Source organism: Macaca fascicularis, chromosome 14 (genome assembly GCF_037993035.2).
Source record: "Macaca fascicularis isolate 582-1 chromosome 14, T2T-MFA8v1.1".
NCBI classification, from domain to species: Eukaryota; Metazoa; Chordata; class Mammalia; order Primates; family Cercopithecidae; genus Macaca; species Macaca fascicularis.
In genome coordinates, this window is record NC_088388.1 from 25,399,265 (window position 1) to 25,425,038 (window position 25,774).

Sequence of the window (25,774 nt, forward strand, 5' to 3'; positions counted from 1 at the left end):
CTAAAAATCAATCCTGCATATGTACCACTAAATCAAAAATTAATGTGTATATATATATATAAATTGTAGTGCTTAATAGCATCTTCATCATACGGATGTCAAGTAATTTGTTTATTCAGTCTCTTATTGATAGACTTAGGTTAATTCCAGATTTCTGCTATCCAAATATTGCTTCATTATGTACCTAAGGTTACATTCTTAGCAAACATGTCAAAGTATATATATATATATAAGCTGAGTTCCACTAATATGAATTTCCAATGGTAGTGAGTCAGTTTATATATAATTTCTTCAATTGTGTAGTATTTACTCATTCCCTCAGTAACCATTTTATGAGCTCCTATTAAGTGTTAGGCATTACGTTAGGAAAAAAAAAATATATATATATATATAGTATATATATAGTAGCAAGTTAGAGAAACATTACTACTATACTTATGGAGCCCACTTTTAATTTGACAAAAAAATAGACAATAAAAATAGATGGAGAGATGACTAGACTAAAATATGGATGAATGAATGGATAAATATGTAGGTAGGTAGATAGATAAATAGATAAATGTAAAGGAAAATTACATAGTATGATTAGCAATATGTAGTATATACGGGGTAGTAGAATAGCCAGTAACTGGGAAAAGAGAATTAAAGCAAATGCTTGTTCTGAAAAGGTGCTTTTAATGAGACTTCAAAAAGCAAAGTACAAAACTGATCACATCAAAAAGAACATTACAAAACTGATTGTGCCAGCAAATGTTTCATTAGTATTATTTTTCTTTAAAGCAGTTCTTTATGTTGTATAATTTTTATGTGTTTTAATCATTTGCTTTTATTTTTCTACCAAGTGGTTCTCCATCTTCTTTACCTGTTTTCTACTGAACTGCAGATATTTTCCTCATTGATTTATGAGATATAAGCCTTTACTTTTCTTCATTTGTTTGTTTTGTTTTTTGAGACGGAATTTCACTCCGCCACCAGGCTGGAGTACAGTGGTGCAATCTTGGCTCACTGCAACCTCCACCTCCCGGGTTCAAGGGATCCTCCTGCCTCAGCCTCCCGAGTAGCTGGGACTACAGGCACATGCCACCATGCCCAGCTAATTTTTTGTATTTTTGGTAGAGATGAGTTTCACCATGTTGGCCAGGATGGTCTCGATCTGTTGACCTCAAGATCCACTCACCTCAGCCTCCCAAAGTGCTGGGATTACAGGCATGAGCCACCGCACCTGGCCACCTTTACTTTTCTAAATGATTAAACTGAATTATCAAATTGCTCTAAAATTTATACATTAATATTTGGGGAAAAACTGAAGATGTTTAATTTTTCATAATAATACTCTAGAATTTGACAACCATATGACTTGGCTACAGATAAACTTTGCTGTATTTTCTTTAAAAAGACTTTTTTTTTTTTTTGAGAAAAAGTGCCAGTAATATAATCTCTATCAACATACAAAGCACAGCACTGAGCTATGATTTACAAAGAAAACCACAGAAAAATCTCTATAATAAGGATCAAATGTTTAGTATGTCATACCACATTTTCTAAGCACAAGGAACATCAATTTATATTTCTTTCTAGAATTGAACCCCAACCTTGCCACTCACTCAGGCAAAGGCAAGTTGAGATACGAAAAGTGATGTATCAACTGTGATGACTATCTTCTTTTCTGTTTTGTGAACTCTGAAAGATGATAAGACAAAGAAATTAATATAAATTTGAAAGTTTTTTATAGTTCATATATTTTAAGTGGGAAAGAAATGAGAAATATCAAACATCACTTCATTTTAGGGTTTTTGACTGTTGAGGCTCCTTTCAACAGCCTTTGATGTTATGATGCCAGCAGACAACTTTCAATAGAGCCTTGGCAAGTCCAAGGTTTCCTTAGTTTATTTTGTGCTACACTCCCCACCAAAACATGACATCTAACAGAACTATATGGATTGTGAGGCTGAGACTACTGGTAGAATGTTGACCTTCAAATCTTCACCCATGGTGGATAAGTGACTACATGAGCTTAATTTTTGGTTTCTGTCATTCAAAATTTATTTTTTTATTTGCTCCTCTGCATTTAGAAAAGACATATCCCTTTGTCCTTAGTGATCAGAAACCAGAATAAACAGACCTGATATTTAACCTCAGCTCTGCTATTCAGTAATATCATTGTATTACATAATGATACATGTATAATTGAATAATTTATCTGATCTTCAATATCTTGATTTTGTAAAATAGCTACAAAATTCCTATATTGTGGAATTGTGAGAATTAAATGAAAGAATGTTGTACCACACTTGTCAGAGTACCTGCACACAGCATTGATAAAGGTTATTATTACTTTTATCACATTTATTGCATTTTATACTTACACATATTAATACTATATTCCAAATGTATCCCCTATCCCCAGTCCCCAATACACATACATTCCTCATTCCCAGTGTATTTAGAGAAGAGGAATTTTTAACGAGCAAGGTTGGTAAAAGTAGTTATGTGACTACGTTATAATTCAACACTGTTAGTTTTCTGTTTTTTTCTTCTATTTTCTACAGGAAAGGGATGCAAAAAAAAAAGTACTAACCAGTATTTGAACTGTACATGACCCATTGGTGAACTTCTCACGTTTTTGGCCATGTGAAAAAAAGAAAAATCAGAATTTCATATGCATTATGGGGTCTTGTTTTGCTTTATTTTAGCCCTAGTTTTTGTATGCTGGAAAATAGGATATAAAGTAGAAATAACCATGTGCTTGGGCAGGATGGGAAGGGGGATAAAGAAGACAGGTACTTAGGCAAATTAGAATATACTAGAGCAATGGAAAATATAGATAATTTTAATGAAACTGTTTCTCAATTAAAATTTCTAGCTATTCATTTCAGAACACCATAAGGAAGAATGATAAAAACCATACACCCACACAATCTTTAGATTTTTACTCTCTTGGAACCACATATGCCAAATTTCCAAGTAAATGTCAGTTTCCTTTTTATTCAACATATTAAAATCATCTTTAAATATTATAATTGTCCTAAAACACGAAGTTACTCCTCACTATTGCTCCTTGGAGAAAATTCACAAAATAAAGGAGAGAAGAAATTCATATTATTACAATTGATAAGGTCTTTTCAACTGCCCAGCTGTTCACCTAAAACATGTTCAATACTAAAAGCAGTACTTTATGATTAACAAAAATTTCCTGCCACAAACCATGTCTAATCACTGGTGACCTTGTTTATACTGGGACCTGTGATAAAAAGGGCTTCCATATACTAAGTATGTTCAACCAGGACAATTCAAACTATATTGCCTGCCTACTTTATGTAAAGTACTGCTCAAGGCATTGGGTAGAAAAGAGAACAATGCAGTCCATATACCTGCTTCCCTAGATTTATATTCTGAAATAGTACAAATTTTAAATCTCTTTAATTCATAGAACACCCTTGTGAAGTTAGTTGGTTGATTTTTTTGCCCATTTGAGAAATTAAATAACAGGCTTATATACATTAAGCACCTTGACTAACAGATACGGAGTTCGAGGGTTTTTTAATTCTATAATCCATGTTATTTTTATTATATTGTGGAAAGACAAAGAGTTCTTTATTTTTGGACAACTACTATAGACTGTCCAAAGAAAAGATAGCATACCTGACTACAAACTTGTTTCCTGGGTACAAAGAATTTGCTGATGGCAAAGTGGTATCTATTAATCCTGAGACAATCTAAAGTCTCCAACTCCTGCAGAGTTAGATAATATGTTCCTGGAAGAAATCTAGAGTGCCAAAACACTACCTGTCACACTTGGGCTGTAAAGTTTACCTTAATAAAGAGGAGGAAAAGGTGTGAAAACACCCACTGGTCCTTTGTAACTGGTTACTCATCTTGAAACAGGAAACAGGAAAAGGATGAATGCAGACACGAAGCAAACAGCATTCATCTATGGCTTTCTGGAGGCTTCTGAGTGATGGGATGAGTCATCTCTGCTATACTGTAAATTTCTAACAACAGGAGTCTCCTTCTCTTTTTATAGTCTAGTGACCAGAAACAGAACGAAGCCTTTTCCTACCAGACTCCCCCAAATCTTATTTTTAATGAAGATAACTCTGAATAGATGAGATTCATGTACGGTTTATTCAGAAATGTTGGAGTAAGTTTAGGTAATATTAACAAATTCCCTGCTGTCATTTTCATTTTTAAAAAAATTACTTTCGAAATGATTTCTTCATGAGAATATTACCAAAAGAAGTTTTTCTGAGGAATGAGATTAGTATGAGTGTACAAGATAGTCCTCATATTCATTTCAATGCTGAATTACCATTTTGGTCATATAGATTGCTGCTTTTTTTTTTTTTTTTTTTTTTTTTTTTTTTTTTTTTTTTTTGAGACGGAGTCTCGCTCTGTCGCCGGGGCTGGAGCGCAGTGGCCGGATCTCAGCTCACTGCAAGCTTCGCCTCCCGGGTTTACGCCATTCTCCTGCCTCAGCCTCCTGTGCAGCTGGGACTACAGGCGCCCGCCACCTCGCCCGGCTAGTTTTTTGTATTTTTTTAGTAGAGACGGGGTTTCACCGTGTTCGCCAGGATGGTCTCGATCTCCTGACCTCGTCATCCGCCCGTCTCGGCCTCCCAAAGTGCTGGGATTACAGGCTTGAGCCACCGCGCCCGGCCAGATTGCTGCTTTTAGAGCACATCAGATTAAAACTTATTTAAAACTTCTGTCCTCTGGAAATCAGTAGCATGTATTCAACAGAACTTTATTTAGTCCTTTGAAATATCCTACAAAAGAGGAAAGACTTCTCTAGTCAATTAAGTTTGATAAATACTCCAAATATTATTTTAACTCATGGAGAGTCATATACATAAAAGCATGCTAAATTCTCTGAACTGCCCCACAGAAGTTGGATCCAACTAATTTTATTTAGTTCAATGACTCCAAAACATATCTTACTACAAAACCCTTTTTCACATTGAACTTATTTACTACCTTTAGAACATGTTCTTTGGAGATATAATTTCAATTGCTATGATAGAAGTCAAGCTGTTTCCAAACAGCCACATCTTCATATGAACAATATAGTCAAGAGTTGTACTAGTTCCGTGTAAAAGAAAATTTAAAAGCATTTTAGAAAGTATCAATCACAGAAATTAAAAATAGATGTGATAGGGTTTAAGTTTAGAAAATCTAAAACAAGATTTCCACAGTTTGATGAATTATCTCCAGCTTTAGAAAGGTAAGAGTTGTAGGGCATATCTAGGGAACCACATGTAATTATGAATGGATTTAAGAATGATGGTGTCTGCATGTTCTCACTTATAAGTGGGACCTAAATGATGAGAACACATGAACATAGAAGGGAACAACACACACTGGGGCCTATCAGAGGGTGGAGAATGGGAAAAGTGAGAGGACAGGAAAAATAACCAATGGGCACTAGGCTTAATACCTGGGTGATGAAATAATCTGTACAACAAACCCCTATGACACAAGTTTACCTATGTAACACACATGCACAAGTGCCCCTGAATTTAAAACAAACATTAAAAAGAATGATGGTGTCAAACTCAAGTGCTTCTGGGAGAGGAGTAAACAGATTATTTCAGATTATAACCTATTTTAAACTGTTGTCCTTATTTAAAACCTTTGTCCATTTATCATAAAACAATTCTTGCAGATTATTGACTTTATGGTGTATTTATGATCCATTGTTTTGTGACAAATGGACAAAGGTTCTAGGGAGCAAAAACACAGACATAAGAAGACTTAAGCTGCCATTGTGTTGTTTTCAAAGCTACTGTAATAGCTCCATAAATGATATTTCAGCTTTCAATCATTTCCTAACTCACCCTCTGCACAGGAGCTAGAGTGATTATTTAAAAATGTAAATTACATTGCATGATTTCCTTTCTGAAAATCTTCCAATCAAATCCACAATTTTTACCCTCATCTGTAAAGCCTTACTGGTCTGTCCTCTGATTCCCTCTGAACACATTTTTTACTCAGTTCCAGCCGATGCTGATTTTCTCACGAAGCTGTGAAAATTCCAAGCACTCTCCCACATCGGGGTTTTGCTCTCCGGATTGCTTTTGTCTGGAGTGCTTTTTCTATAGCTGTACATGCGTTTCTTTACATATCTTGCTTCAGATGTGCGCATCATGGTGAGGACGTCCCTGACCACTCTCCTCCACTCCCTTTCCCTGATTCACTCTTCTTTTTTTTTTTTTTTTTTGAGATGGAGTCTGACTCTGTCGCCCAGGCTAGAGTGCAGTGGTGAGATCTCGGCTCACTGCTGCAAGCTCCGCCTCCCGGGTTCCCGCCATTCTCCTGCCTCAGCCTCCCCAGTAGCTGGGACTACAGGCGCCGCCACCACGCCCAGCTAATTTTTTTGTATTTTTAGTAGAGACGGGGTTTTACTGTTTAGCCAGGATGGTCTCGATCTCCTGACCTCGTGATCCGCCCGTCTCGGCCTCCCAAAATGCTGGGATTACAGGTGTGAGCCACCGCACCTGGCCCGATTCGCTCTTCTGCATTGCACTTAGCACTAGCTGATATTATACTTCAGATTTATGTGTCTACTTACTCTCTCCACATTAACTGAAGTGATACTAAATGCTGTGAGACATAATCCTTGAAGTTTTAACAGCATAGTACAATAGAGGATAGTTTTTTCCCAGTTGTATGAATCTGAATGTTGGTGGCAGCAGCAAGATGAGGCTGGGGATCTGCTCCATACAGTCATTCAGGAATAAAGACTGACTTCTGTAAGCCTGTGGCATTCAAGTTTGTCCAGGCGTCTTCATATAGCAAGCAGGCAAGGGAAGAGAGAAGAATCAATGGTATGTGGGAAACATGTATTAGCCAGGCCCAAAATAGTGCACATCACTTCCTTTCACACTCCTTTGGCCACAACTCAGTCCTATGGATACACATCACCGTAGAAAAAAACTGGGATATGTAGTTCAGCAGTCTGTCAAGAAAAAGGAGAAAGGTTTGGCGAATAGCTACCTATGTTCTGTCACAGTTACTCAGGTTAAAAGGTAGATTTCACGCAGGCAGGGATTTTGTTTCGGCTACTATTATATCGCCATCATCTAGGACAATGTCTGGCAAATAGTACTCTACTAAAAACTATATATTCAACTTAAATATAAAGACCTCATACAATGCTTAGTATGTATCAGACACTGGTCTGTGTGCTTGATATGGAGCGCTTTTCAAAATGACCCTATGTGGTGGAGGCTATTAGTGTCTACATTTTACAGATGAAGTTCATGAGGCAAAGAGATGAAAAACATTCCTGAAGTCATAGAGCTAGTAAAAGTTGGAGTATAGACTTGAATCCAGTTTATCTGGATCCAGAACTCATGTACTTAGCTGCATTACACAGTACTACTCTAGACATGGACTGAATGAGTAATTACATAAACAGGAAATTTCAAAAAGTTAGATGAATCCATTCTCTTCAAGATAGGCACCGTTATAAAAAGTTAAGTCTTCCATGATGTAGGTATAATCAGAAGCAGAAGAGTGTCATACAATGATGGTGAAAAAGAAATTCACCTGGGTGAACATTTGAATTTGGCACATCTAACAATTGTCATAACTACATTTCTAAGATTTTCTGCTTCTCCATCCTAATCACATAATACATTTTTCGTGCTCTAGCAAAGTAAATACAATTAGAATCCATTCCAGTTTTATTAAATGTCTTAATTCTTTATTTTCTATTGTTTTGGCTATTTCATTTGGAAGGATGCTTGAAAAGCCCTGTAATAAGAAAGTTCACCTTCTGTCTTACATCTCAATAAGAGAGGACTTAGGTGTAGGATTTATAGACTGAAGAAGAAATGTTAAGCCTAAATTCTAATTCAGAAATATATTTTTTGATATGTCTTTAAATATCATCTACAAAACCCACCTCTTTCTTGATATAATAAAAATATGTATAAATTAAACAATATAGCACAGACACACGTTGCATTCTGACTTTTGTGTACAGGGTCATGGTTTCTGCACCTAAAAGAATGTAACACAGGAAATAAGAGAAATTATGAGATGCTACAATGTATTAAAATGTTTTAATTTATAAAAGCCTTTGTTTTTTGTTTGTACATTTAAAAAATAGTGTCAAGCCTATTATTTATGAGTGAAAAGTCTATAGTTGCTTAGTTACTTTAAAAGTTATAAATACGTGGGATTTTGTGACTCAACCAGATATTGGTTGACTAACCAAGCAAAAGTTTCCAATGAGTATTGATAATGATCAGATGAATGGGTTTAGTGATTTCTACTGATTTTCAGTGGCCAGATCACTATTATCCTATATGGTTTTGTTCCTGCTTTGTTGCTGCTGCTGCTTTTAGGTAGCCCAGGAGGGAGGGAAGAAGGAAAGATAAAAGGGAGAGAAGAAAGAAATAAAGTAAAAATTTGAGATAAGTACTCTGAATTGTGTTAATCCTTTTTTTTTCATGCCTTGCTCTCTGCTGACTGGCTGGATGGCTTGCATATTTATGTATGCATATGCATATATATGTACATATTTAAGTATTATAGATTGGTGACCTCAGTACTCTGCCAGAAGTATTATTTGTTAATTAATGTGCTTATAATTGCTTGAATATTGCAAGTAACCACAAAACAATTATGAGTATACACACCCAATGAGATAGAATGTAGACAGCAAAATAAAATATAATTACCTTCTTCCCCTACTCACACTTGGTGGTGTATTACTGTGAAATAGTGAAGTAGACTGCTCTTAAAATCTTTTATTATGTCCTCAAAACTTATTTTCTCAATCTTCTCAAACTCTAGCCTACTGGCCTTATGGATAATAATACCCATTGGCTTACTGTGTGTGTGTGTGTGTGTGATCTTCTGAAACCATTATTAAAAGCTTTACTAAAATGTTTCAATTGTGTCCTTGCTAAGCAAATGTTCCCAGTAACCACAAACTTAATATTTAGAAATCATTTAGCAGTCTTAAGACCTTTGAAAACATTATAGGTGCCCTTAAATATAAAATGTAACAGGATCCCCAGCAGCATCCTCTGTGTACATACTAAAACACAGCAAGGAAAAATACCAGGTTAGGTTTTCCCATCTGAAGCACCAAGGACTGCAGAATTGTATCCACTAAGAACGTTTTTGTTGTTGTTGTTTGTGTAAGCCATCCAGCCAGTCAGCAGACAGTGATGTATGATAAAGCGTTAAGATAATTGGGGGTATCTAACTAAGATTTTTACTTTATTTCTTATCTTCTCTTCCTTTCCTCCTTTTTTCCTTCCTCCCTATCACTCTCTGTCTTCTACACAACAATACCAGCAATAAAAATGTATCATAACAGTGACCTGACCACTGGAAATGAATTGAAGTCACTCATCTGATCATTATCAATACTTATTGGAAACTGTTCCTCAGTTAAGAGTCACACAATCCCACGTATTTATAATGTCTTTTTTTTTTTTTTTTTTGAGACAAAGTCTCGCTCTTGTCCCCCAGGCTGGAGTGCAATGGCACAATCTCAGCTCACTGCAACCTCCACCTCCCAGGTTCAAGAGATTCTCCTGCCTCAGTCCCCTGAGTAGCTGGGATTACAGGCACCTGCTACCATGCCTGGCTGGTTTTGGTATTTTCAGTAGAGATGGGGTTTCACCATGTTGACCCGGCTGGTCTCGAACACCTGACCTCAGGTGATCCTCCCACTTCGGCCTCCTAAAGTGCTAGGATTACAGGTGTGAGCCACCATGCCAGGTCATATTTACAATTTTAAAAATAACTCGACAACTGCAATTTTTCACTCATAAATAATATGCTTAATATTACTTTAAAATGTACAAACAAAAAGTCCAAGGCTTTTCTACGTTAAAAACTTTTATATGTTGTAGCATCTCACAAATATGTGTATGTATAATTAAATAATATGAATGAATATATAAAGATGATTAATCAGAATAATTCCGCATACCCACTAATAAAACTGAACTTAAGGAGTAAGGATTCCCTTATATATTGTTTGATTATAGCAAGAGGAGGAGTTCATAAAAAAATTGAAAGTAAGATATTTTTGGTGGCCTTCACTCTCTATGCTATTCTTGTTTTAATATCCAGAACACCTCATATATTCAGATTCTTTCAGACACTTGCATGGGTCATAAGTGTACCTACTCAGTCGTCCATTAATTCACTAAATATCTATGTGTGATAAACATGGTCCCTGCGTTTAAATAACTTACTGTTTCAGAGAGAGAGAGAGAAATAAATGTTAATGATATGGCTTGACAACTGGCTTAGTGAAGATATATGCAGATGCTATAATGAGAACAGAAGATGAAGGAAACTCTATTTTGCCTAACAGATATAAGAAATACATAACGTAGCTAAAAGTTGTAGAACAACTAGAAAGTATTGACATGGACAAGGCAGAATGCTCCAATCCATGAACTATTATGTAAAAGAAGATGATGTGTTCAGAGAGTTAAATGTGCTTTAGCTTCATTAGCTTGGAAAGTGGAAAGAATAAAACACAGGGAGATAAAGTCCAGGAAAGGAAGAATACTTTTAAAATAAAAATTAGATACCTTAATTTACACAAGTGTTGATGATAAAAAGATGTAACGTTGCTTGTTGTGAGTTGAATTGTGTTTTCAAAAAACATATGTTAAAGTTCTAACCCCTGGTAGTTATAAATGTGTCCTTATTTGAAAATAGAGTCTTTGCAGATACAATCAGGTTAAAATGAGATTAGGATTTAGGTGGGCCCTAACTCCAATGACTGGTGTCTTGAAAAAATGAACTAAAATAAAAATTAGACATACAGGAAGACACACATAGAGAGAAGAAGGCCATATGGAGATGGAGGCAGAAATTGAAGTTAAAGTGCCACAAACCAAGGGACGCTTGGAGTTACTAAAAGCAAGAAGAGACAAGGAAAGATTCCCCCATAGAGCCTTCAGAGAGATTGGGGCCTGGCCATATTTTACTTTTTGGCTTCTGACCTCCAGGAACTGTAAGAAAATAAATTGCTGCTGTTTTAAGCCACCTCATTTGTGACACTTTGTTATGGCCACCCTAGGAAACTAATATACTGCTAAAGTGCATTCAATTTTTAAAGGTCACAAAATATAGAAAAAGCTTCATCACAGAAATTGCTTCTCAAGTGTTAATTTACATGTTACGGCACTTGGGTCAATGCTGTTAATCTTACCTGTATTCACTAGGGTTCTCCAGAGAAGCTGAACCAATAGAATATATAAAAATGAACATGTATGCAGGATTTATTAATATTATGGGAATTGTCTTATGTAATTATGGAAACTAGGAAGTCCCACAATATGCTTCCTGCAAGCTGGATAACCTGAAAAGCTGGTGGCATAACTCAGTCCCAGTCTGAAGAATGGCAGGGTTTGGGGCTACTGGTGTTAAGTCTCAGCGTTCGAAGATCCATGAACCAGAAGTTCTGATACCTGATGGCAGGAGAAGACGCATGTCTCAGCTCAAGAAGAGAGACAGAATTCAACCTTCTTCCACCTTGTGGTTCTATTAGGCCATTCAACCAGTTGGATGATGCCTGCCCACTCTGGAGACGGGAGGTTTCTTTGCTCAGTCTACTCATTCAAATGTTAATCACTTTCTGTGCCTTGCTTATTTTACCTACTGTAATATCCTCCACGCCCATCCATGTTTCAGTCAATGACAGTATTTCATTCTTTTTTTATAGATAAATAGTATTTCATTGTGTATATATGCCGCATTTTCTTCATTCATTCATCTATTGATGGACATGTAGGTTGATTTTATATCTTGGCTATTGTAAATAGTGTTGCAAGAAACATGGGAATGCAGATACATCTTTGACATACTGATTTTCTTTCCTTTGGATGTATACCAAGTAGTGGGATTGCTAGACCATATGGTAGTTCTATTTTTAGCTTTTGGAGAAACCTCTATACTGTTTTCCATAATGGCTACACTAATTAACATTCCCACCAACAGTGTATAAGAATTCCCTTTTCTCCATGTCCTCACCAACATTTGCTATTTTTTTTTTTTTTTGTCTTTTTGATAATTGTCACTCTAACTGGGGTGAGACATAGTAAGTACTACATGGTCTCACTTATATATGAAAGCTAAAAAAGTTGATCCTGTAGCAGTAGAGAGTAGAATAGTGGTTCCTAGAGTATGGGTAGGGGATGGGGAAGGGAAGAATAGTGAACAATTGGTTAATGGATACAAAATTACAAGATAGGAGAAATGAGTTCTAGTGCTCTATAACAGTATAGTTAACAGTAATTTATTTTATATTTTCAAATAGCTAGAAGACAAGTGATACAGTTTGGCTGTGTCCCAACCCAAATCTTAGCTTGAATTGTAGTTCCCATAATCCCCACATCATGGGAGGGACCTGGTAGAAGGTAATTGAATCATGGAGTTGGTTACCTCCATGTTGTTCTCATGATAGTGAGTAAGTTCTCATGAGATCTGATGGTTTTATAAGGGGCTTTTCCTCCTTTGCTCAGCTCGTTCTGTCTCCTGCCACCCTGTGAAGAGGTGTCTTCCACCATGATAGTAAGTTTCCTGAGTCCTCCCCAGCCATGCAGAACAGTGAGTCAATTAAACCTCTTTCCTTTATAAATTACCCAGTCTTGGGTATTTCTTCATAGCACCATGAGAACAGACTAATACAAGATTCTGAATGTTCCCAACATAAAGAAATAATCAGTGTTCAAGGTTGTAGATATGGTAATTACCCTTATTTGATCATTACACATTGTATACATGCATCAAAATATCACTCTGTACCCCATAAATACATTCAATTATTATATGTTAATTAAAAATAATATTTTTATAAGTGAGAGAGCTACCTTTTTAATGCTAACTTTCCCCAGAAACACCGTCACAGACACACCCAGAAATAATGTTTTACCAGCTAGCTGTGTATCATTTACCCCAGTCAAGCTGACAGATAAAATGAGTATCACACCACCTCAAATTCTACTATGTAAGTAAGTGCAATTTATATAGATTCATAATTTGACTACCTCTTCTTCATTAATTTAACACCCAACTGGTATGACTCATTGGATTCTGAGAATGGCACTATACCTAGTTAGAAAGTAACTACCGGCCGGGCGTGGTGGCTTACCCCTGTAATCCCACCACTTTGGGAGGCCGAGGCGGGTGAATCACGAGCCCAGGAGATTGAGAACATCCTGGCTAACACAGTGAAACCCCATCTCTACTAAAAATGCAAAACATTAGCCGGATATGGTGGCATGTGCCTGTAGTCCCAGCTACTTGAGAGGCTGAGGCAGGAGGATTGCTTGAATCTGGGAGGCGGAGGTTGTAGCAAGCCAAGACTGCACCACTGCACTCCAGCCTGGGCAACAGATTGAGACTCCGTCAAAAAAAAAAAAAAAAAGAAGAAAAGAAAGAAAAGGGAAATAACTACCAAGCGGTTGTGCAGTCAATACTTGAATACCTCAAATGATTATAAACTGATTACCTTCAACGACAGTCTATTCTACTCTTGGATAGTTTTGACAGGTAGAATTTTTTTATGTTGAGCCAAAATTGCATTTCCTGTTTCCTGTCATCCCTACCTTTGTTTCCTGTTCTATACCATGAGGTACACAAAAGAGTTTGAATCATAGTTTACCAGAATAACCCAGAAACCCTGATTCCTGCCCAGTCCTCTCAAAGTCTGTTTGCTTTCTACAGACTCAACACCCTCACATCCTTCCAGCATGACTCATGTGGCATGGTTTCAGTTTACTGCACTGTTTCCCTTGCTCCCCTCAACTTGTTTACATTAGCTATGTGCACTGGCATTTCAGCTACACGTTTTGCTCCTCGTCATCAGAGTGTTGGGTTCTGTTCTCCTGTGACATCACTGCATGACTAGCTTGCCCAAGTAAAACAAGGTTTAATTAAATCTTAATGTTGCACCCAGCTCTTTACAGAACTAACTGTTATTTTCACTTCCTTGTGCTATTAGCAGAATACATAATGAGAGTGTATGGAGTACAGAATCAGCCCCACTTATAACGAGTAGCATTTTGTCACTCACTCATGGTCTATTTGCACTAAGCTTACTTTTCGGCTCATCACAGGTCTCAATTTTCCCCCACAGACAGATCAACTTTTATTTGTGGTAGTATTTGTTCTTTTTGAGTTACTAAGGTGGCATCATAAAAACATTAAAATATATTAATATGTCTTTGAAAAGAAGCTATTTAATACACTTCATGCAGAAAGTTTTAGGAATTACCCCCCTCATGCTGCTATTATCCGGTTACCTTTTTCACATTTATGAATTGTCTAAATGGAAACCATTAGTCTCTGAGCCCTCCAAATGCAAATAAACCATAAAATATTCTGTATTTAAACTGATAATCACTTCTCTTTCATTTTTAAATTATGACAGAAGTGATTATCAAAGTTATTCTCTGGGGGAAAATTACAAAGTGATACCACCCGAGTACTTGTGAGATTACTAATTTTTTAACCAGCTCATAAATCCTCAGGAAATGTACAATACCTCAATTATTAAACATTAATCCAGAAAGACTTATTCCAGTGGTCGACTATTCTTGCCTGCCTTAGAGAAGTCACAGAAGGAGTATGATGATGTGGATTAAAATATGCATGCAACTTGTCAACAACTTTAGTTGTCTCCAATAGCTAAAGGCAAATATGAAAAAAAATCACACAATGTGTGGCAGTATTATACTGTACCGTTGAACTGATAATGATGTGAATATGTTCTTTTAGGCAATTCATCTCTTAATTTCTTTTTACTTCAGGTGATAGTAATGATATGGTCTCTTTATTTTGACATAAAAACCAGAGAGCCTAGCAGGCTTCCTAGACACCAGACTTGTAATTCTCATGTTAAAATAAATCAGGATAAAGTGACTACATAGATTTAACTCCACTTTAGATAAAAATATTGTGGCACAGAATACTGAACTATCTTTCCAACCCTTCACAGGCCATGGAAGAGTGGAATATCAAGTTTGGGTATAAATGTTCTCATTTTAGTTCTTACTATGCAAAGCAAATTCTTTTAAAATATGTATAAAAATATTTCACTTTTAGTAATGTCTGTCTACAAACCCTGTCACTGTCTGTGTTACATATTTGTTAACATGTATAAAGATCATGACATTTTTACATAATGATTAATTCCTTTCTTTAAAAAATTTCAAGCAAATTCACAATTAGAATTTGGAAGCATAAGTGAAAATTTTTTCTTGATATTCTAAAGGATGAAAGTTTTTATTGGTCAACATAAAAGTAATTAACTTTATTGTTTTGGTTACTAAATTTTGCTGTAGTTCTAGAGTCAATGTAGAGTGTAGTGAAATCAGTTTTATGAATTCTGCTTGAGATACTTTTTGTTGCTGTTTAATAGACTAAAAATTTAGAAAATGTACAGGCAGAAGAGAAGTTACAAAAGACTCATCACCAACACCTGGCCCAGTGCATAGCTAATTCAAGTAAATGTTTATTAAGGGAATGGCTGACTGATAGACTGACAGATGGACTGACTGACTGACTAAATCAGTGACTATGAAAACATATTCATATACTGAACTCAAATCCAAGATTATTTTGAAGCTCCATAGCTTTTGATGAATATCGCTTCTCAGCCTTTTGGCTAAGAGCAAGTGTAATTAATACCAACTTCTTTCTGATAACAGATAATAATAGAGGCCCTTTTCTTGGTCATTCATTTTCTACAAGGGAACAGTAAGGCTCAATGAATTTGAAATAAATATGAAACACTGAGATTTCCCATTTAGATCTTCCTATTTATTTATGAAAAAAAAATAGCCTCTCTATGTAAGCAAGGCATCTCACGTGACTCCAAAGGGCATGCATTCTCCAAAAGTAGCCTCTGTTGAAAGTCCTGTCATTGGAAATGGCAGATTTCTGCATGGCTCCTCATAGAAGTCAACAGGAGACTTACATTTCTTTCTCTGTCATTGAGAGAGGCTCCTATTAGCGATAAGGATGCACCTCAACTCTCAGACATAGACCACCTCAACTAACCACATTCAGCATTAAAATTTCCCAACAGTAGTCCTACACTTGAATCTTTTCTTGTGGTATTTTTTACTTCTAATCCACAAGCAAATCCTATTAAGATTTCTTCCAAAACATATTTCAAAACCGATCTACATTTCTGTGTCCATTTCCACGGCTATGTTTGAAACCTTTATCACTCTTTCCCAGATTTCTGAAATATTCCTGAACTTTCCTCTCTGCACTCAATCTTACCTTTACAATCCATTTTCTACACACTGGTTATTATCATCTTTAAAAAACTCATATCAATGGCTCTCTCCACTTATATCTTAGAAGATTTCATTGCAATGAGAATGAAATCCAGCAATGCTGTCAGGAGCTGCAAGTTCCTGCATTGTTTGATTTCTGTCTAGCTCTCTTAATTTCAATTTCTAGCAATGTCTTTATCATACTCCAGAAGCAATGGTTTTTTGTTTGTCCTTGGACAGGTTAAGTATTGCAAACTGATCTAAGCTTCTTTGGCCCTGCACAACACACAGCAATCGTTTTTTGTTGTTGTTGTTTGTTTGTTTTTGTTTTTGTTGTTGTTGTTGTTTTGAGACTGAGTCCTGCCTGGAGTGCAGTGGCATGATCTTGGCTCACTACAACCTCCACCTCCTGGGTTCAAGCAATTCTCTGCCTCAGTCTCCTCAGTAGCTGGGATTACAGGTACCTGCCACCATGCCCAGCTAATTTTTGTATTTTTAGTAGAGACGGGGTTTCACCATCTTGTCCAGGCTGGTCTTGAACTTCTGACGTAGTGATCCACCCACCTCAACCTCTCAAAGTGCTGGGATTACAAGCCTGAGCCACTGCGCCCGGCCAGACTTATTTTTGGTAAATAATAATCGCAAAGAAGCCTGAGCCCATAGTGTTAGCTATGCCCTCAGTACTTAATTTTGGTAAACACAAAGTTGTATTAGACAAACATGCTTTCAATAGTGAGCAAGCAAGCAACAGTTTTTATAACCTGTTCTAAGTGCAACAAAATTCCACCTTTTTTTTTTCTTTTTTTTTTTTTTAGGTTTTCAAAATGCCACCTTTCAGCAGACAGCATTCCAACCTTATGGTTGGATCAATCAGTGTTCTTCTCACCCATGGCTAGACAGAGAACCAGTTACAGATCAAAGCTTTGGGTGTCATCCCTAACTTAAAGATACATGCCTCTGGCCTCACTAGATTCTTAAATGGTCTTAATCTGATTGTGAGTAGTATCTCAAATATGTTTGTCAATCCATATATGTTGAACACCATTAATTTCTATCATCCCAATCATTGACACATTTATTTGCTGGAAAATGACAGTTTCTGATATTAGCTATGATCATTGGCTGCCTGGTGTTGATTAAAAATGAAAAAAATAAGTATTAGTAGCTATCTTTCAAACATGACTTTTTTATATAATCCTAGCAAATATGGTTTCTTTTTTTTTTTTCTTTTGAGACAGGGCCTTGCTCTGTTGCCCAGGCTGCAGAGCAGTAGCACCATCAAAGCTTACTGCAGCCTCTATCTTCTGGGCTCTAACGACCCTCCCCACTCAGCTCCCAAGTAACTTGGACTATAGGCAGGTGCCACCAAACCTGGCTATTTTCCTTTTTTAAGTGATGGGGTCTCACTATATTGCCCAGGCTGATCTTGAACTCCTGGTTCAAGCTGCCCTCTTGCTTTGGCCTACCAAAGTGCTGAGGTTACAGGCATGAGATATCATGCCTGGCCTGGATTCTTAATTTAGATAAGTGACCCTTCCTTTCCTGGAGTCAAAGCAAAAGTAGCTGAAACTTACATAATAATACTGAAGTAGTTTCTAATAAGTTGAAGACATTTTAACATTAAGGTCACTTCAGAAATTTTGCACTGTTGTTGGCTTTGTTAGGAAATGGCATGAATATGTTTCCTAAGGCTTTACCCATGTCTGGCTCTTTCTCGTTCTTCAGGTTTAAGCTCAAATTTCACCTTTCAACTAGTCCTTCCATTGCCGATCTATTTGTAGAAGAGAAATAATACTAATAAAGTAATAATGGTAACTATGACTATACTAATAGTAATTTTGAGCATTTCTATTTGCTAAGCACTGGGCTAATCTTTGTGTATTTATTTATTTATTTATTTATTTATTTTATTTATTTATTTTGAGACAGAATCTCACTCTGTCACCCAGGCTGGAGTGCAGTGGTGCAATCTCGGCTCACTGCAACCTCTGCCTCCCAGGTTCACGCCATTCTCCTGCCTCAGCCTCCTGAGTGGCTGGGACTACAGGCGCCCGCCACCACGCCCGGCTAATTTTTTGTATTTTTAGTAGAGATGGGGTTTCACCGTGTTCACCAGGATGGTCTCGATTTCCTGACCTCGTGATCCGCCCACCTCGGCCTCCCAAAGTGCTGGGATTACAGGCGTGAGCCACCGCGCCCAGCCTATCTTTGTGTATTTATTAACTGATTTAGTCCTCAAAATAAGACTATGAAGTGGAATAGTTAGCTTCAATTTACAGCAGAGGAACCTGAGGCACAAGATCTTGCCAACACAGCATAATAGAGAAATAGCAGAGCTGGGATTTGAATCCCCAATCCAAAGCTTATGCTCTTCAATTAAGCAGCCCTGTCTGACCCCATCCTAGTCATTATCACATCACCCTGTTTATTTCTCAATAATTTTTACCCTAATCTGTAAATATTTGTATTTGCTTAATTGTTCTGTCTCATTTATCAAGAAATGTTTCTCAAGAATTGTTCTTTCTCATGCTTTCAAGAAAATATAGATATCTTGAGAGCTGGGACCTTACCTAGCCTATTCGTTACTCTGTCACTGGATCTAATACTATCCCTGGTGCATAGTTAGTGCTCAGTTTATTGTTTTTCATAAGTGAGTGAGGGTGGTAGAACTCAGATACAGCACTGCTAATTCTAATTTTCATTGCCTATTTCATTTTGCCATGAGATTTAGAATTGCTAAGCTTCTATGACATTCTCTGCTACCTGTGTCTTGCATCTGATGTCATATGAATTCAAGCGTGGATTTACTAAGTCTTCTTTTGACATCTGACAAAAAACTCCTCACCTTTATGGAAAAAAACCACTCACCTTTCATCCATTCTCTGTGCTATTGCCAGAGCAATACTTTTAGAATCAAGCTTACTTAAAATCCATCAGAACTTCTGCATCTGCATAATTTTAAGGATCATGTTCAAACTCCTTATGACATATGACATAGCTCATTAATTGGTCTGCCTAATCATGGATGTCAATTTGTTACATTCACACTTCTAGGTAAGCATGTGTACCTACACACTAAACACACATAAACTCACACACAATCACATACTTGCCACCTATCACACTAATCATTCTGAATTTCTTGTTCATTGAAGGGAAGATATCAGGCTCTTTTACGGGGTCTTCCCTCTGACTAGTGAGATCTTCTATACTTCCTTAATTAACTAATGCCTACTTGGTTTTAAAGCCTAATTTCTTCAGAAAGTTGTCCTTGATCCTCCTCAGTCTTATCTAGGTACCTCCAATAGCACCTAATACATACATTGTTTAATCCTAGAATATGTCATATTATTCTATAATTGTTTATATACATTACTACCTCATTCAATAGAGGGTGGGTTCCTTGAAGTAGGATCTGTGTTGCTTTTAGCACAGTGTTCTTTCCAGAATAGGTGCTCTAGAAATATTTGATGAAAAAATCCATAGGAGAAAAAAAGGAATAAGCTCTAATTCTAAAGCAACCCGAGACATGAGAATCATCTGTGGCAAACTGTCCTTCAGAGGTATGTTCACTTGCTAGCTGCATTTTATAACTTTAGTGGATAGGGCCAACATTATTCCCTGGTGATGTCAATACGGCCCCTTCATCAGTCTGAAAAATCCACTGGCAATGAAAATACATGGAGTCTGGAAACTGTTTATGAAACGATGAAGGTGAGTCAATAGACTCTGTTCCAAGTTGGCAAGAAGAGATGTTGTCCTAAACATCTAAAGCGCCATAATTCACATTGAGCTGCTCATTAATTTAAATGTTAATGTAAATTTAAAACATGTTGTATTGATTTGGAACTATTTTTATATGAATATTGCATAACTGAGCTTCTAACAGCAGAGTCCAAATGGACATTCCTTCACATTAACTTATTATAATTAAGAGAACAAGTGACCTTTCCCCTTTTTTGTCATGTAAAATCATTTGTTTTAGTTACAACATTTAGCTATGAGAAGCTATAAGAACTTCTGCCTTTGAGTGCAATTGCTTTTGAGCAAAAGGATTCATTTCCAAGCCTATTATTTTAGGGTATTGAACATTTAATTTCAAATATGTATAGAGATTTGTGTCTTTCCCATTTCATTGGTGAGTAAAATAAAGTTACCATGACAATCCTGGTTAATTTAGTCTCTTTTGTTAGTACTTCAGTCATAATCTCTTTTTATTGAGATTTATATTTCCAAAGGAAAATACAATTTACAGAGGATATTCCATTATATTATTCCCACAGAAAATAAATTATAATGATGGTGAGGATGCTGACAATACCTGGATATCTCTATATATGCTTACTCTGGGACAGACCCTGATGCAAAGTATCCTATAGAAATTTCTTCATTAAATCCCAAAGCAGCACAAAAGGGATGGACCTCTCACTATCCTGTTTCACAAATTAGGATAGTGACCCACAGAAAAGTTCTACAACCAGGAAGTGGGGCTGCTGACCTTAGGTTGGTCTGACTCCAAGGTCTTCTGTAACCTATGCTCCCTGAGTCTTAATGTGCACGATGTGATTGGCACATTGAAGCCTAGAGAAGTGAATTTCTTGGCCGGGCATAGTGGCTCATGCCTGTAATCGTTGCACTTCGGGAGGCTGAGACAGGTGGATTACCTGAAGTCAGGAGTTTGAGACCAGCCTGGACAATACGGCAAAACCTCATCTCTACTAAAATTACAAAAATTAGCCAGGTATGGTGGCACATGCCTGTAATCCCAGTTACCCAGGAGGCTGAGGCAGGAGAATCCCTTGAACCCAGGAGGCGGAGGTTGCAGTGAGCTGAGATTGCCTCACTGCACTCCAGCCTGAGTGACAGAGTAAGACTCTGTCTCAAAAAAAAAAAAAAAAAAGTGAATTTCTTTTTTAAAACATGCAATTGAAGAATCAGTGCTACCATTGAGAAGCTGGGTAGATGAATGAAATCCTAAAACCTGCTTTCTAGTTCATGGACATATTGTATCTTACTCCCTTCACCTGTGCAGTATAATATTTAGTGAATCGATTGGTGAGTCCCTTCCAGCCCCACATTTAATGAAGCTGTATAATATGATTCACTTTGTTCTAACCAACAAACCCCCTGCCTTGTTCTCATCACAACCACCTGTCGTAGAACTTCTAATCTGATGCTATATCCCTGCCAGCAGCCCCACCACGCTCAGTTCTCTGTACTAAGAATCCTGATATGAACAAATTTATTTGAAACTTATTAAATACCAAGTAGAAAACTCAGAAGAAGGAGGAGGCATCATTTTGTCCCCCTGAACATACAATTGAAATGGAATGCAAAAATCAGATTCCTGAGAAATTAGACAAGGCATTCAGGTATGAAAAGATCAATATCAACTGATGCATTCAGAGGCTAAGATACAACAGGTCTGATAGAATCTGCTTCAGTTGAATATGTGCGGGCCCAGAAATAGCCATCAACTTCTGTAGTGCCACGATACATAGCATAGTTCATAGTAAGAAAAAGTATAGGCTTGGGGATTGAACAGACTTGCCAGTTCTGCCACTTATCTCTTTCTGGGTTAAACTAAGTTGTTTAACTGACTTGAACATCCTTACCTCTGTTTCTTAATCTGTAAAATGAGAATTATAATCCAAATTTTTATGGAGTAGTCATGAAGCTTAATTTGTAAAGTAATGTAGAGAGATTAGCCCAGTACATTAGAAGTATAATGCAAGCTTAGTTTCTTTTATTCTAATAATAGTAGCAAACAAATCTGATATGCCAGTTTTAAAATTATCTTTGCAAGTAGTAATTTCACCTATCACTCAACCCTTCAGTTTTAGGAAATGTATTGTTTTTGCAAGACAACAACATATGAACACTAATTAAATATGAATATTTCAACCAAAAATACCTTTTTCCTTGGAAGATATGTGAGGGGAAGAAAATCATCATATCATGCCTAATTCTGTAAGCTATCTTACATATTTTTTGTAAGTGGTTTGCCCAGTCCCTTCAGAATTTCAACTTCTCCTTAACATCAGGATACCTGAAGGATGGACAACTGACCTACTGGTCATTAGGCTCCAAAGGGTTATTAATCTTCTGAGTTAAAAATAAAATTGTACTAAACTCCATCAGGTAGATAATTAATTTTTTTCAAGTAATACACGAATCTCAAATTCACTGACTACAACCACCTTAGTATCACTTACCTACAAATAACTCATGCTCGAGAGAGAGAAGTTAACAATTGGTATATATAAGTGTATAAAAATTCAGGCTTTATTTAAGCATGAGAGTTTTGCTTCCACAAAATCTTCCTGATCATTCTACCCATATCAAAACATACCCTTAGAAGGAAAATTATCGTAGAATTTGAAAGATGGAAGGGTCCTTGGTGGCAATTTTGCACAAAGCTTTTTGTTTTACATGTGGAGCAGTTAAGACTCAGTAAGTTTTGGATTCTTGCCCAAAATTATCTGGCTAATTATGGCAGAGTTATGAATTGAATCCAGTTCTAATTCTCAATCCAATGTCTATTTTTACTTATTTTCTGTGATGCTATATCAAACTGAGAAATTTGTAAATTACAGTGTATATTTTCTAGTTTTTTAATGTCAGTTTCAACTATTAGAGTTGAAATAAACTGATAATTATCTGTATTGTTTTTAGCTCATGGCCAGAGGGAAGAATTAAGAGCAGGAAGTCTTTTAAATTTATGTACAATAAGCTATTTATAGATAAAAATCTTTTCCAGTGAAATTCATATGACACATTTCAATAAAATGCAATGAACATTAACAAAGAAATGAAAGACTAATAAATCTAGAGTTGGGTAAACTAAATCAAACAGATATATATGTATATATTTATATACATATTTGATATATCAATATATAAATATTTAATATATATTATATATTCAATATATAAATATATACATATTCAATATATAAATATATACATATACATATTTGCCATAGTTTACCCATGTCTTGATTTGTTAGTCATGTAACACACATGTGTGAAAGACATTCTGTGATTTTAAATTACTAAATTATATTGAGGGAATGTAACAGGCAGGGATGTCTAATACTAAGTTTGTTTTCACTTGTATAGCATGATTTTAAAATATGATATTTATGTTATCTCCCACCAGGTTTAAAGAAGTATCTGCAGAAATCCAGAGCACTTATTAAACTTCTTTGAGTTTTCTCAGGAAGATCAATACCTGTTGGAGAAATTTTACTAAGGTAAGTTCCAAATACCACTAATCTATTCTTTAGGGGCTTCCATTCTAGCTGCTGTAGTTAAGAACAAAGTGAGGTTCACTAAGTCAAGAAAATAGACAAATAGAAAACCATGCATCGCTTTTATTAATGATGCAGTTAATACTTGGGGATAACATTTCAGTGAGTGTGACAAAAATGAAATTCCTAACATTTAACTACAGCATTAGATAGATTTATCCATCTAGGCCCAAGAACCAGGCATCGCTTTTATTAATGATGCAGTTAATATTTGGGGATAACATTTCAGTGAGTGTGGCAAAAATGAATTCCTAACATTTAACTACAACATTAGATAGATTTACCCATCCAGGCCCAAGAAGTGCGTGGCAACTGCAGGCTCTCCCAACATGGCAGCCTGCCCTATGAAATTTCTAGTATGGAGTGGCAGACCTGAGTGTATCTTCTTTCAAGTAGCTCACTGTAAAGATGAAGGGGAAAAGAATGTGATTGACAAAAATCTTGCTTTGAAGTTCACCAATCAAATAAGCAATTCTACCGACCAAGAAGAAGGGAGAGAAAGGGGGATAAAGAGAGGCCAGAAGAGCTGCTATAATGGAGTTTCCTTCACATGGAAGAAAAAAAATTGAAATGAGGAATGAGTATTTTTTTCTGTTACCATTGAAGGATCGGAGAGACCTACCTAAAAGGAAAAAGGCTCTTTAGAGGTTGCATCAGGATTTTCTTAACCTAGCAGCACACTAAGATAATTTCTCCTGGGTAATGGAGGAAGCCACAGGACTGAGATTCTCCCTGCTTTAAGAAATATTCTAGGCAAAATTTTTCCCACCTTCCTACGTGAAGTCAGATATTTTCAGAATCACAATAGACATGCTGTCTGTGCTATCACAGAGCAGATGACTGTATAGTAGACTACTACCACTTATGTTTTTACTTATTTTTAAACAAAATAAAAACCCATTACAGATAGTAATTTTCAATTTTTGAGGCATACCGTTAAGTTATTCTGTAAAGGGCAGGTGGAGGGAACAGTTTAGGTAGTAAAAGAGCTTAGTTAACTCCTCAGTGTATTTGTCTCAATGGGGATTTGAAACTCTAATTTAATAAACAACCTGTGCACATGGATTTATTTATTGGTAAAAACAAAACCAAGGAAATATAATGTATTAAAAATATAAAAAGGAATCGTAAGCTTGAAGAAAGTAAAATAATGGACTTGGTGCAAGACTATGAACCAAGCCAAGTATCTGTAGAAGGTAGCAGGATTGACTTGATATTCTCCATTAGATGCTGCCTCTATAATGAATGAACCCTGCTCCTTTCATATTTGTGTTTTATCATCTAAGATTGAAGGTCATTTCATTCCAAAAAAATGTTTGGTTTATTTTGATCATTTTATTTGTTCAAATTTTGATGATTTGTCCTTTTGACTAGACTGGAGCAGTAAAGGCAAAATAGTAATAATAATAATAACAATATTAATAATAAAAATAAATTAGACCATTGTGGCTTCTATAGAGAAAGAGCAAGCATCAGGATTGACTACACCACTGTAAATACATATTACAAGGAATAATTAAATACATATTATAAGGAATGATTAATAATTAAAAACAAAATAGGGTTACTATCTGGAAGGTAATATCTATACTTGATATTATTTGGCATAGATGAGTATAGCGACGTTTGGAAATTGTTTATTATCAATGTTCTCAGGTATGTCTTTCAAGAATATCAAAGGTCTACTAGACTGATCAATATTTTTAATTTGACACTCAAAACTTATACCTCTGGAAGCTAATATGTAAGCTTAAATGTATGGTTAAATGTATAAAGGCTCTGATCCTGCCTGTGTTCACTTCGAAAGGAAGAGACTACTCCTTGCTAGCAGGTTACTGCTGCTGTAGAGAATATAGACTTCTGCTCTCTAAAAGACGAGCCTGATTTCTGTCATCTTTCCCCTTAAGAATGGAATGGGAACGCTTTAGATTGAAAATAAGCTGCTCCCTACCTTTAAACAAACAAAAAAAGGTAGCATAGTGTTGTAACTTGGTAATGAGTGGCAAAAACCATATGTGAACTAATGAAACCATGAAGGAAGTAAAGTTAATCTAGTAATTGAGAAGATGATCTCAGGAAGGAACATTTAGGATGGACCAAGAGACATGCAGAGAGACGTTTCAGTATCTTGAAGAAAGACATAGAACGGCATGGGTTTCAGGAAGTATAATCACAAATGCCTACATTGAG

At 36.2% G+C, this 25,774-nt stretch overlaps 1 protein-coding gene across 31 annotated transcripts in view; it reads left to right on the plus strand.

Annotated features, from left to right (window-relative positions):
- LRRC4C (leucine rich repeat containing 4C) overlaps positions 1-25,774 on the plus strand; it is a 1,324,460-nt gene that overhangs the window by 1,097,180 nt on the left and 201,506 nt on the right. For 30 of the 31 annotated variants that reach the window (XR_012423317.1, XR_012423318.1, XM_074013927.1 and 27 more), the window contains one exon: positions 23,434-23,527. The gene's annotated coding sequence lies outside the window, so the exon portion shown is untranslated. Of the gene's footprint in view, positions 1-17,086; positions 17,416-23,433; positions 23,528-25,774 lie in introns of those variants that run through there. The other variant, XR_012423321.1, reaches the window with a different exon arrangement.